This window comes from Lactuca virosa, chromosome 2, assembly GCF_052849685.1.
Source record: "Lactuca virosa cultivar CGN04683 chromosome 2, Lactuca_virosa_CGN04683_v6, whole genome shotgun sequence".
Classification (NCBI taxonomy): Eukaryota; Viridiplantae; Streptophyta; class Magnoliopsida; order Asterales; family Asteraceae; genus Lactuca; species Lactuca virosa.
Window position 1 is genome coordinate 142795918 of NC_136427.1, and position 10430 is coordinate 142806347.

The window sequence follows — 10430 nt, forward strand, 5'->3', positions numbered from 1 at the left end:
AATAAGATTTTTGTTGCAAGTATAGGAAGCTAAATTGTGACCGTGTAAATACATAAAATTAGATATGAAAACCATTTAATTCCTAAAATTTTTGTATAGTACAGATCAATTCAAAGAAATCGATGACCTATTTTCGTGATTTAAATAATTGTTAGTTGGAAAGTTCTATATATTTTCTTCATCAAATATTCAGATTATCCATCGATTGAAGAAAAATCCACTAACATAGCTGATTTTTTTGACTTATTCCAAGAAAATTTCACTTGTGTAATTAAATAAACCGAATTTCTTATACATGAATTTCAAATTGAACCACCCAATAGATAAAGGTGAAAAAGAATGTTTGTTTCTTTTTATTCTCTTGATAAACCATATATTCAGTAAATGTATTTTTTATATTTTAAATTAGAATATATATTTGGAAAAACTCGATTATGACTTTTGTTTTTTGCTCAAAAACTATTATCTTATTTTGTGATTGCCATTCTTTTTAATATTTTAAAAAGATTATTGATGATAGGTTCTATTCAATTAACATTTCATTATTAATTTCATGGATATATTATCTTGAAAGCTATTAAATTTTTAATATATTTTGAAAGCTATTATATCCTTAATATAATCATTAATTTCTTAATTTTGTTATTTCCTTAAATATCTTTAATATAATCCCTAACTCCATAATGTCATTATTTATAAAATTTTAAGAGAGAACTATCATGGTATTAAGGATTATATGATATTCTAGGCATTATTATTATTTAAATCTTTTAATTACTTCAAATCAATTAAAAGAAAAAGTAAGAACTACATTCACATAGTTCAGATAATATGCTTAGAATACACTTGAAAATTAAGGATAAAATATATAGTATGACATTTAACACAAAATCTTTAATTTATTAGATAATGTAGAGATGGACTACTCTTTGTATTATTTTCAACAGGTTATTTATGATATGTTCTAGTCAATTATCATTTCATTATTAATGTCACAAATATATTGTTTTAAAAACCATTAATTTTTTAATGAATTTTGCAAAAGTTATTGTATTTTTTAAACATACTTGATTTAAATAAAAAATACCATAGATAGGGAAAGATACCACATTCTCTCATTTCTGATTCTGAAATATTCTTCATATCTGGACGATTTCTTCTTCTTCTTTACATTCTGATTTTCGAGTTTCTAAGTAGTGAACAAAATTTTGAATCTTCACCAGATCCTAGAACGAATGTTCTAGCCTCTTCTGATACCAATTGAAAGTCCTAAACCCTTTGTAGATTCGTAGATCAAATATAAACAAGAAAGAACAATAACGAACACAGAAGTATCAGAAATATATCTTTCACCAAGAAAGGGGTTGTTTTCACCAACAAAACAATTGTCAAAGAGACGGTCACAAATACATTACATTAGGGTTAACCCTAATATTGAATATATACTAATCTATTCTACTGAATCCCTTTATAAATGGATTGTATCTAATCTAAATATAAACTAGTATGGTATATAAGGAATAAATAGATCAGATCTTCTCCAGATTCGGATATCAGCACCAACACATCAGACGTTGATCAGAGTATCAACTTCAATGAGTCTCATTGATTAGGGAATCAGTGTCAGCGTCAGGGCGACACGTTGATCAGCTTCAACATGAGCATATAGTACCATCAACAAGTGTCATCAACGTATTGCCTGATCAGTGTGTATCACTGAATAACCATCAGTGTATGGACACACTGATCAGTCTTCAATAGATGGTGTCTTCATGCCTTTGGTGCTGATAATGTCTCCAGGGTCTTTCAATCATTAGGGACATTCTTCAGTCTTCGACATATGAACTTCCATCAACATATCTGTAACACCCAAAAATTTAAGCCGATTTAAAACTTTTAATAACATTTCAAACCATTAAAAATCATTACAACTTTGTTTTCAAAATGATAATATCAGAGTTTTCCCAGAAACATAAATAAAACATGAGGAGCTGTACGATCACGCCTTCGCCTTGCTGCGATCCCCTGATGTACCTGAAACAATAAACTGAAACTGTAAGCCCGAGAGCTTAATGAGTTCCCCCAAAATACTGATACACTGCACATAACACATATATAAATAACAGCATGTACTGGGTCCACAACATTACAGACTGGATTACCCCCTGGTCCCACAGTGTGAGTCTGGATTGCCTATCGGGCCCACAGCTCACATCTGGCTTGCCATCGAGCCCACAATACGAGTCTCCCTTAGCCCGTAACTGGAATGCTCCCGAGCCCACAGTACGAGTCTCCCTTAGCCCGTAACTGGAATGCTCCTAGGGTTTGTTGGCTACCGCACGGGGCAGTACAACCTCAACCCATCCCACATAACATGTAACATATAACATAACCACTGAGCATGCAATAATCATACAACATCACAGGTAGTCCTACAGGTCTACCTAACTGGCAGAACTACTAGCATGCATCACTAACTCATACTCAACAACTAACACTCCTAGGATAACATATCCAATGCGCCGGCCTTGGTGCCTTAGACCTCTTAGTATAGTGAGGATAACTCACCTCGCAACTGTAGTCTGAAACTAGAAAGCTCAACTCCCGGATCACCAACACGAACTCCACCACCTATAGTTACCATAAAACCCTTTTTCATAAATTTCCAAATTACCAAAATACCCTCAGAAGTCAACTAGTCAACTCTTGGTCAAAGTCAAGGTCCTCAGTCAAAGTCAACAATCCATGTTGACTCGACTCGTCAAGTGCAGTTCACCGACTCGTCGAGTCCTTCCTAAACTCGAGAAGTCGTGAAATCCTTGGTCGACTCGTCGAGTTCCCTTATAACTCGCCGAGTTCATGCGTGACCAAAGGTTCGGGAGAAACCCTAGCCGACTCGCCGAGTCATTCGACAGACTCGCTGAGTCCAAGGCAATCTTCATCTGACTCGCCGAGTTGTTCATCCAACTCGTCGAGTACATGACTATCTTCATATGACTCACCGAGTCGACCTTGTGACTCGCCGATTCCCTTCAATCCTTCAACCATACAGATGCTTTTTAAGCCATGCTAGGGCTCCAAATTACAGATCCATCCTTCCAAGGCCTGCTTATCACGTAAAGTTGCAAACTTTACGTGCATGCAAAGCTTTAAGCCCCTAAAATGCCAAAACTAAGCTTGAAATGAAGTCCAACTCTTGAGGGAAGGCTCATACTTGCCAAATCTGCTACCTTTATGGATCTAAAGACCAAAGGGAGTCCATATCTGAAGTTGCAACTTCAGATCTTGGCTCAAACACAAAAGACTTTCCTAAAACCCACCCAAAAGAGGTTAAAGATGAGATGAGCCAAAAAGACAGCTTAATACCTTCCAGAGAGTGTCAACTGATGTATATCTTTGCTTCCCACGAGTTCCTAGCTTCGATTTTACTTGTTTCCTCAAGTGTTCCTCACCAAGATCTCTCTTCCAAGCTCTACCACACCAAAGAAACACACACACATGATTTAGGTTTTAAGGGTGCCAATGAGCTGTAAAGGGGAGGCTGGGGAAGGCCAATGATCCTTTAAATAGGGTGCAATACCCCGGGATTTAGGGTTTCATCTGCCAGCTCCTACTCGTCGAGTCCCTTCTTGGACTTGGCGAGTAGGTCACTAAAACACGCAGACCAACCCACTGCTACTCGACGAGTATGGCAACCAACTCGTCGACTAGACCTTGAAATCAAGAAAATTCTTATATAAAATCGATACCTGAGAATCGGGGCGTTACAATTCTCCCCCACTTGAACTAGACTTCGTCCTCGAAGTCTTCCACGACGAACATTTCTGGATAGTGTTCCCGCATCTCTGCCTCTGGCTCCCACGTCCACTCGGACCCCTTAAGATGCTCCCACTGTACCCTTACCAAAGGTATCTCCTTGTTCCTCAGAACTTTCGTTTTCCTCTCCAGTATGGTCACGGGCCTCTCCACATAATTCAAGCGTTCATCGACCTGAATATCATCCAGCGAAACCACTGCCTCCTGATCCATAATGCACTTTCGCAACTGCGAAACGTGGAAGGTGCTGTGGATCCGACCAAGCTCCTCCGGTAGCTTTAGCCTGTAAGCCACCTTGCCAACCCTGGCAATGATCCTGAACGGCCCAATGTAACGGGGACCCAATTTCCCCCTCTTCCTGAAGCGAATCACACCCTTCCAGGGTGAAACCTTCAGGAGAACCATATCACCCACCTGAAATTATAACTCAAATTGACGCCTGTCGGCGTAACTCTTCTGCCGACTCTGAGCGGTCTGCAATCGGTGCCTTATCTGCTGAATCTACTTAGTAGTCTGCAAGACTACCTCCGTCCGTCCCATTACCCTGTGTCCCACCTCACCCCAACAGACCGGGGTGTGACATCTCCGTCCATACAACAGCTCGAAAGGCGGGGCACTAATGCTGGAATGATAGTTGTTGTTGTAGGCGAACTCTGAAAGTGGTAGGTGGGAATCCCAGCTCCCACCGAAGTCAATGACACACACCCTCAACATGTCCTCGAGGGTCTGAATGGTCCGCTCGCTCTGACCGTCAGTCTGCGGATGGAATGTTGTGCTGAAGTGCAACCGCGTGCCCAGATCCTCGTGGAACTTCTGCCAGAAACGGGAGGTAAACCTGACATCCCGATCGGAGACAATGAAAACGGGAACCCCATGGTGAGACACGATCTCGCGAACATACATGTCGGCCAACTTCTCGGCCGACGAACTCTCTCGAATCGCCAAGAAATTGGCACTCTCGGTCAATCGATCCACGATGACCCATATAGCATCAAATCCCTTTTCCGTCCTCGGCAACTTGGTAATAAAATCCATCGTGATCTATTCCCATTTCCACATGGGAATCTCTAGAGGCTACAGCTTACCATGCGACCTCTGGTGTTCGGCCTTGACCATCATGCAGGTTGTTAGAAAAAAGTTCTAGTAGGATCGATAGATTCTAAGCAGAAAAACAATAAATGACGTAATGAAGAACACAAGAATGGTTTAAATGAGGTTGAATGATTAAGCTTTGACACCTCAGAAGAGCTCGATCAAGAACTTCGACTGTAGAGGTGTTTAGGGTTACAAAGCAATAATAATAATCACAATCGTATCTAAGGCATACATGCATGCACTATTTATAGCTTAACCCTACTTAATAAACACGGATGGACAGACCCAATCCGGATACACAAAACTAAGCCCATGACGCAACATAAAATACCCAACAATCTCCCCCTTTGCGTCAATGGAGCCGAGAGCTCAGTTCGGTTGAGCTATAGAAGACTTCTTGACAGTCTTGAACACCTTCGGTATAATGGCCAATAGAGTATGGCGAAAAGTGATATACCACCGAAGCATGTCCGTGAAGTTCTTCTTGTCTGCCTCAGTGTTCTGCTTGCATCGATGGATTATATTAATTATGTGCTCCAAGCAGTCCGTTGAGAACAGATGTTTATCAACAAGAGCGAAAAGAAATCTGTTAGCTTCGCCTCTTGTGAACATCACTGTGAGATGTTTAGAATCAATTTGACCCATCTTCATCTTGTTCACATCTCCAGGTTTTGCAGTTGGCTTTACAGTTGGTTTTTTCTTCAAAACTTTAGCAATCTCCTGATCCATTGCATCAACTTCATGGATATAGGAAGCCAACATCCTCTTCGGATGATCAAGGATCGGCTCATACTCCTTCGCATTTGTGAGCAATATGTTGAACGACAAGATCCAATCATGAGGATTCAAGTTAGGAAGATCTGCCAGGGAAATAACAGAAACCGAGTTGTCTGAACCTCGGGTTATTTTGAAATTGACATTAATAAATTCCCTGCAGGCGAAGGTTTCAGCACCTTGACAGTTGTAATCTTTTGAGCACTCCAAGTCAGGTACTGAGGCTGACCGAACTTGAGATAAAAATCGATAAGTTCACGATCAACCTGAGGGTGAGGTGAGGGAACTTGAACAGTCGAATCAAGGCAGTGAAAATTAAATGCCTTTCGTGTTATAGGCATATCAAACTGTGAGTCCCTCGAATTCTCACAATCAAACGAAGCTACAGGTTCCATCCAGTACACGCTAGGAAACTCTATCGCTTCTTTGATGAACGTTTCCCTAGTCCAAGGAGGAAACAAGGCCTTTTTGCAAACTAAGGCATCTTGCTCTTCCTTGTTCTTTCGCTCCCTCTCTTCTGCTTCCTTTGCAACTCGAAGGGTTTCATCCAACTCCTTATCCCTTTTCTTCCGTTTCACGGCTTCGGCAATTGTTTCTTCTTCATCAATATCATCAGCAAGTCCCTTCTTCTTATCTTGATTTCCAAAACCCGAAGCTTCATTACCCTTCGGTTCTGTTTTGACAGTGACTTTCGGTTGAGTTGTCTGAACTCCTTCTCCCCCTTGTTTTGGAGGTACAAATCGCTCTGAAACACCCTTCATTTCATGTAAAAGTGCAAGGGCAGGAAGAAGCTTGGAAGTCAGGTGAGTCCGGATGGTCAGCGTAAGAATCGGATCACGAGCACTTAGAACATTGTTTAGCATATTCTGAACATCACCAGCACAACTCCAAAAAACAGCACACTCAGTCTTCAACAATGAAATCTCCCTTTCAGCTTGAGCCAACTGAACCTTCTGAACTTCAATGGTAGAGGTTTGACGGGCAAGATCCTCCCTTAATGCACTCTCCTTTGCTAAATCAGCATGGAGTGTTTCAAGGCGAGAATTATAGAGGTATTTTCTTCATACTCAGTCCGTAGTCTCTTAGTTGGCTTTGTATCCATATCACTTGTGAGGTACAGGATGCTGCAGCTGTGTACTCAGCTTCGGCTGTTGAAAGAGACACACATGTTTGCTTCTTGGACTGCCAGCTTACAAGTTTACCGTCAAGAAATTGGCATCCTCCAGTTGTGCTCTTTCGGTCCAGACCGCATCCTCCAAGATCGGCGTCAGAAAAGGCTTGAACAAAGAATCCGGATCTAGCAGGGTACCAGAGACCGAGAGAAGAGGTTCGCTTCAGATAACGGAAAATATTTTTCACTGCCACCATGTGTGGTTCTCTTGGATTTGCTTGAAACCTGGCACAATAACAAACAGAAAACATAATGCCTGGTCTACTAGCTGTTAGATACATAAGAGACCCTATCATTTGACGATAGAGTGTTACGTCAACAACAGGTTTTTCCAGAGATGGTGTTAACTTTGTGCCAAACGCCATGGGAACCTTCACCTTCGAATCTCCCGTCATACCGAATTTCGCCAGCAAGTTCTTCGTGTAGGCCTCCTGGTTGATAAAAATACCTTCTGGTCCATGTCTTATATTCAACCCAAGGAAAAAGTTAATTGGACCCATTGCGCTCATTTCAAATTTAGTCTCCATCAACTTCCTGAATTCAGCCGTTAAGCTAGGATTCGTGGAGCCGAAGATGATGTCATCGACATAAATCTGAACTATCATTAGATGTTCGCCTTCTTTCTTTCGGAAGAAGGTTGGGTCAACCGAACCTTGCTTGAATTTCGACATTTTAAGAAAGCGAGTTAAAGTTTCATACCAGGCCCTTGGTGCTTGCTTCAGACCATATACAACTTTATCCAACACATAGCAGTGATCAGGGTATTTCTCGTTCACGAATCCAGGTGGTTGCTCAACATACACCGTTTCTTCTAGTTCTCCATTTAAGAAAGCACATTTCACGTCCATTTGGAAAACTTCGAAGTTTTTATGAGCAGCATATGCCAGAAAGATTCTAACTGATTCCAACCTTGCTACAGGAGCGAAGGTTTCCTCATAGTCTATCCCTTCTTCTTGGCAATATCCCTTCACCACCAACCGAGCCTTATTGCATATGACGTTTCCCTCTTTATCCAACTTATTCCTGAAGACCCATTTTAAGCCGACCACTGAAGCATCCTTTGGAGTGGGAATCAGCCTCCAAACTCGATTACGTTCAAACTCATGGAGTTCATCTTGCATTGCTTGTACCCAATCAGCATGATCAAGTGCAACATTAACCATCTTCGGTTCGATTTTGGAGACAAACGAATTAAATGATGGGTTTCGAGCAATACAACAATCCTATGGTGTACATGCAAACCCTAATAGCTTTTGGATCTAGTCTGTCTAATGAACATGCAATTGAATATCCAAAGCTATAAACCCTAGATCTATCATATAAGAACTGAAATAAGGGTTTAGTAATTACCTTTGATTGTTATATAGTAATAACAATCAATTCCTTGCTTTGATTGGCTTCAGAAAGCTTAGTGCCTCAAGTGTTGCACCTCTAATGGAGTCACAAACACCACTAAGCAATTGGATGAAGGAGAGAAGAGAGGGGAGGCACAAAAATGGCTGGAAACCCTAATGGAACACTTGGCCACGTTTTTGGGGCATAGGGGTCCTTTATATACATGTAGGCTATTAGGGTTTGCAACTAGGAAACCCTAATCTGGCTTCTTAGGCCCTAAACAGCCCATAGACTCCTTTAACATATCCCTTGGACGAATTCCTTATGGGCTTCCCATAGAATTCGTTCAAACTATATATTATTAGGTGATCCATAGCCCAATTGTAATTATCTTATAATTACAACTCCAGTCCCCTAAGGTTAATTAATCTCTTTTAGTCACAAAATTAATTCTTAATTAATTCTTGACTAATATTAATTAAACAATATGATTTCTCCTTTAATATATTATTCTTATAATATATTAATAAATCATAATTAAACCTTTCTCTCCTTAATTCATCCTACATATTGCTATGGTGAAGGTAACCCAAAAGGACCATGCTCATAATCGGGTCAAGTACATACCAAAATAGTTATGGACTTAGACACTAATCCAACAGTCTCCCACTTGGATAAGTCTAATAACTATTTTGCATAACTTCAGAACCTGATCAGTAATCGTAGCTTTCAAAAGCCGCTGTCAACTCTGATCTTATCAGATACGCGTGTCCTTTAGATAAGGGATCATACATTCCGCTATTCTACAACATATCGTATAGACATGAGACATGGATTTAAATCATTCTCTCTGTCTATGTATTGTTTCCCGACATCTGATTTATGACGACTGACAACAGACTAGAATTGAACACATCAACTTAGTCCCGGCTTGGCCAAGCGCTTAAGGTCATCACTAAATCATCGAGGGCCCCACAAATATCGCTTTTATCCCACTTTGGGTAAAAGGAATGGATAAAGTTCGACTTAAATGCTTGCTTGCACCTACTAATCGGATCACACACAACAATAAGTTTTATAACACCAAGTTACTGGTGCGTTTACTTATCATCAATGTGCAACCGATCAGCAAGTAACAACTCACACGTCTTGGTTTCAAGAATATACAATATTATCGTCTCACAATCACTCGTGATAAAAACCATGAAGTGATTCAAATGAGCGTGAGTTTAATCCAATACTCTAATCTTATCAAAGCACTCATGAACTCTGCAGCAAACTTGTGCTATGTCTAAACACTCTAGACAATCTACAGACAGATTCATGACAGTCTTCCTTCATACCTACTTCCAACGTATGACCGACTGTGGAGGTTCGAATAACCCAGTTATTCTGGAAGTCAAAACATGCAAAGTGAAACACAATAATAATATTAATCCTATATAGCCCCAAAACTTTTGAGTGTAAATAAAAACACTTTTATTTAAACACCATATTGATTACTCATTATTCATTGCTTACTGTTTTAGAAAATCAACTTATTACTCGAATTATAACCACAATTGTCCCATGCTCCAAGCATGCACACTTTGGTTTCCTATGGTCCATACTTTGTGAAATAGATCAATTGAAAAACTTTTCCAATGAAACTCATTTCACAATCCCCAATTCTTATTATTAGTATAAGAATACCAAATTCTTGCCACTTTCAGAATATGTCAGATTCTAACATTTTATGCAATGATTCTTTCGTAAAGTCATAGCACAAAAGTCATCAAGACTTGGCCAATGAAATCACAATGTACTCTATCAGAAATTGTTACAAAACAATTACCTCACTCAAAGTACATTCCTTTGAACATTCTTTTTGCATAAAATTTTCTAATCTAGGCATAAATTCTTAATTTCCAACTCCCAATTATGGAAACATTTCCATGTTTGCCATATGACTACTCATTCTTAAAAGAATCTTATCTATTCATAATAATGTCGATATGGTCCATCCAATACTATACTTCCAACTACTCACAAGAGACAAATCCTCAGTGAATCTCAGATCGTCCTTTGATAGTTGTTTAATTATTTTAGTCAAAACCGATTCTAGTCCCTTTTCCCTCTTAATGCCCTAGGAATTTGGAAAATCTAAGAATGGTCAAATATTATAGCATATGCAATCGATCCTTTACCCGAAGCGTATTGGACACGATGCATAATGTCTCACATAAAGACGTGATACTTT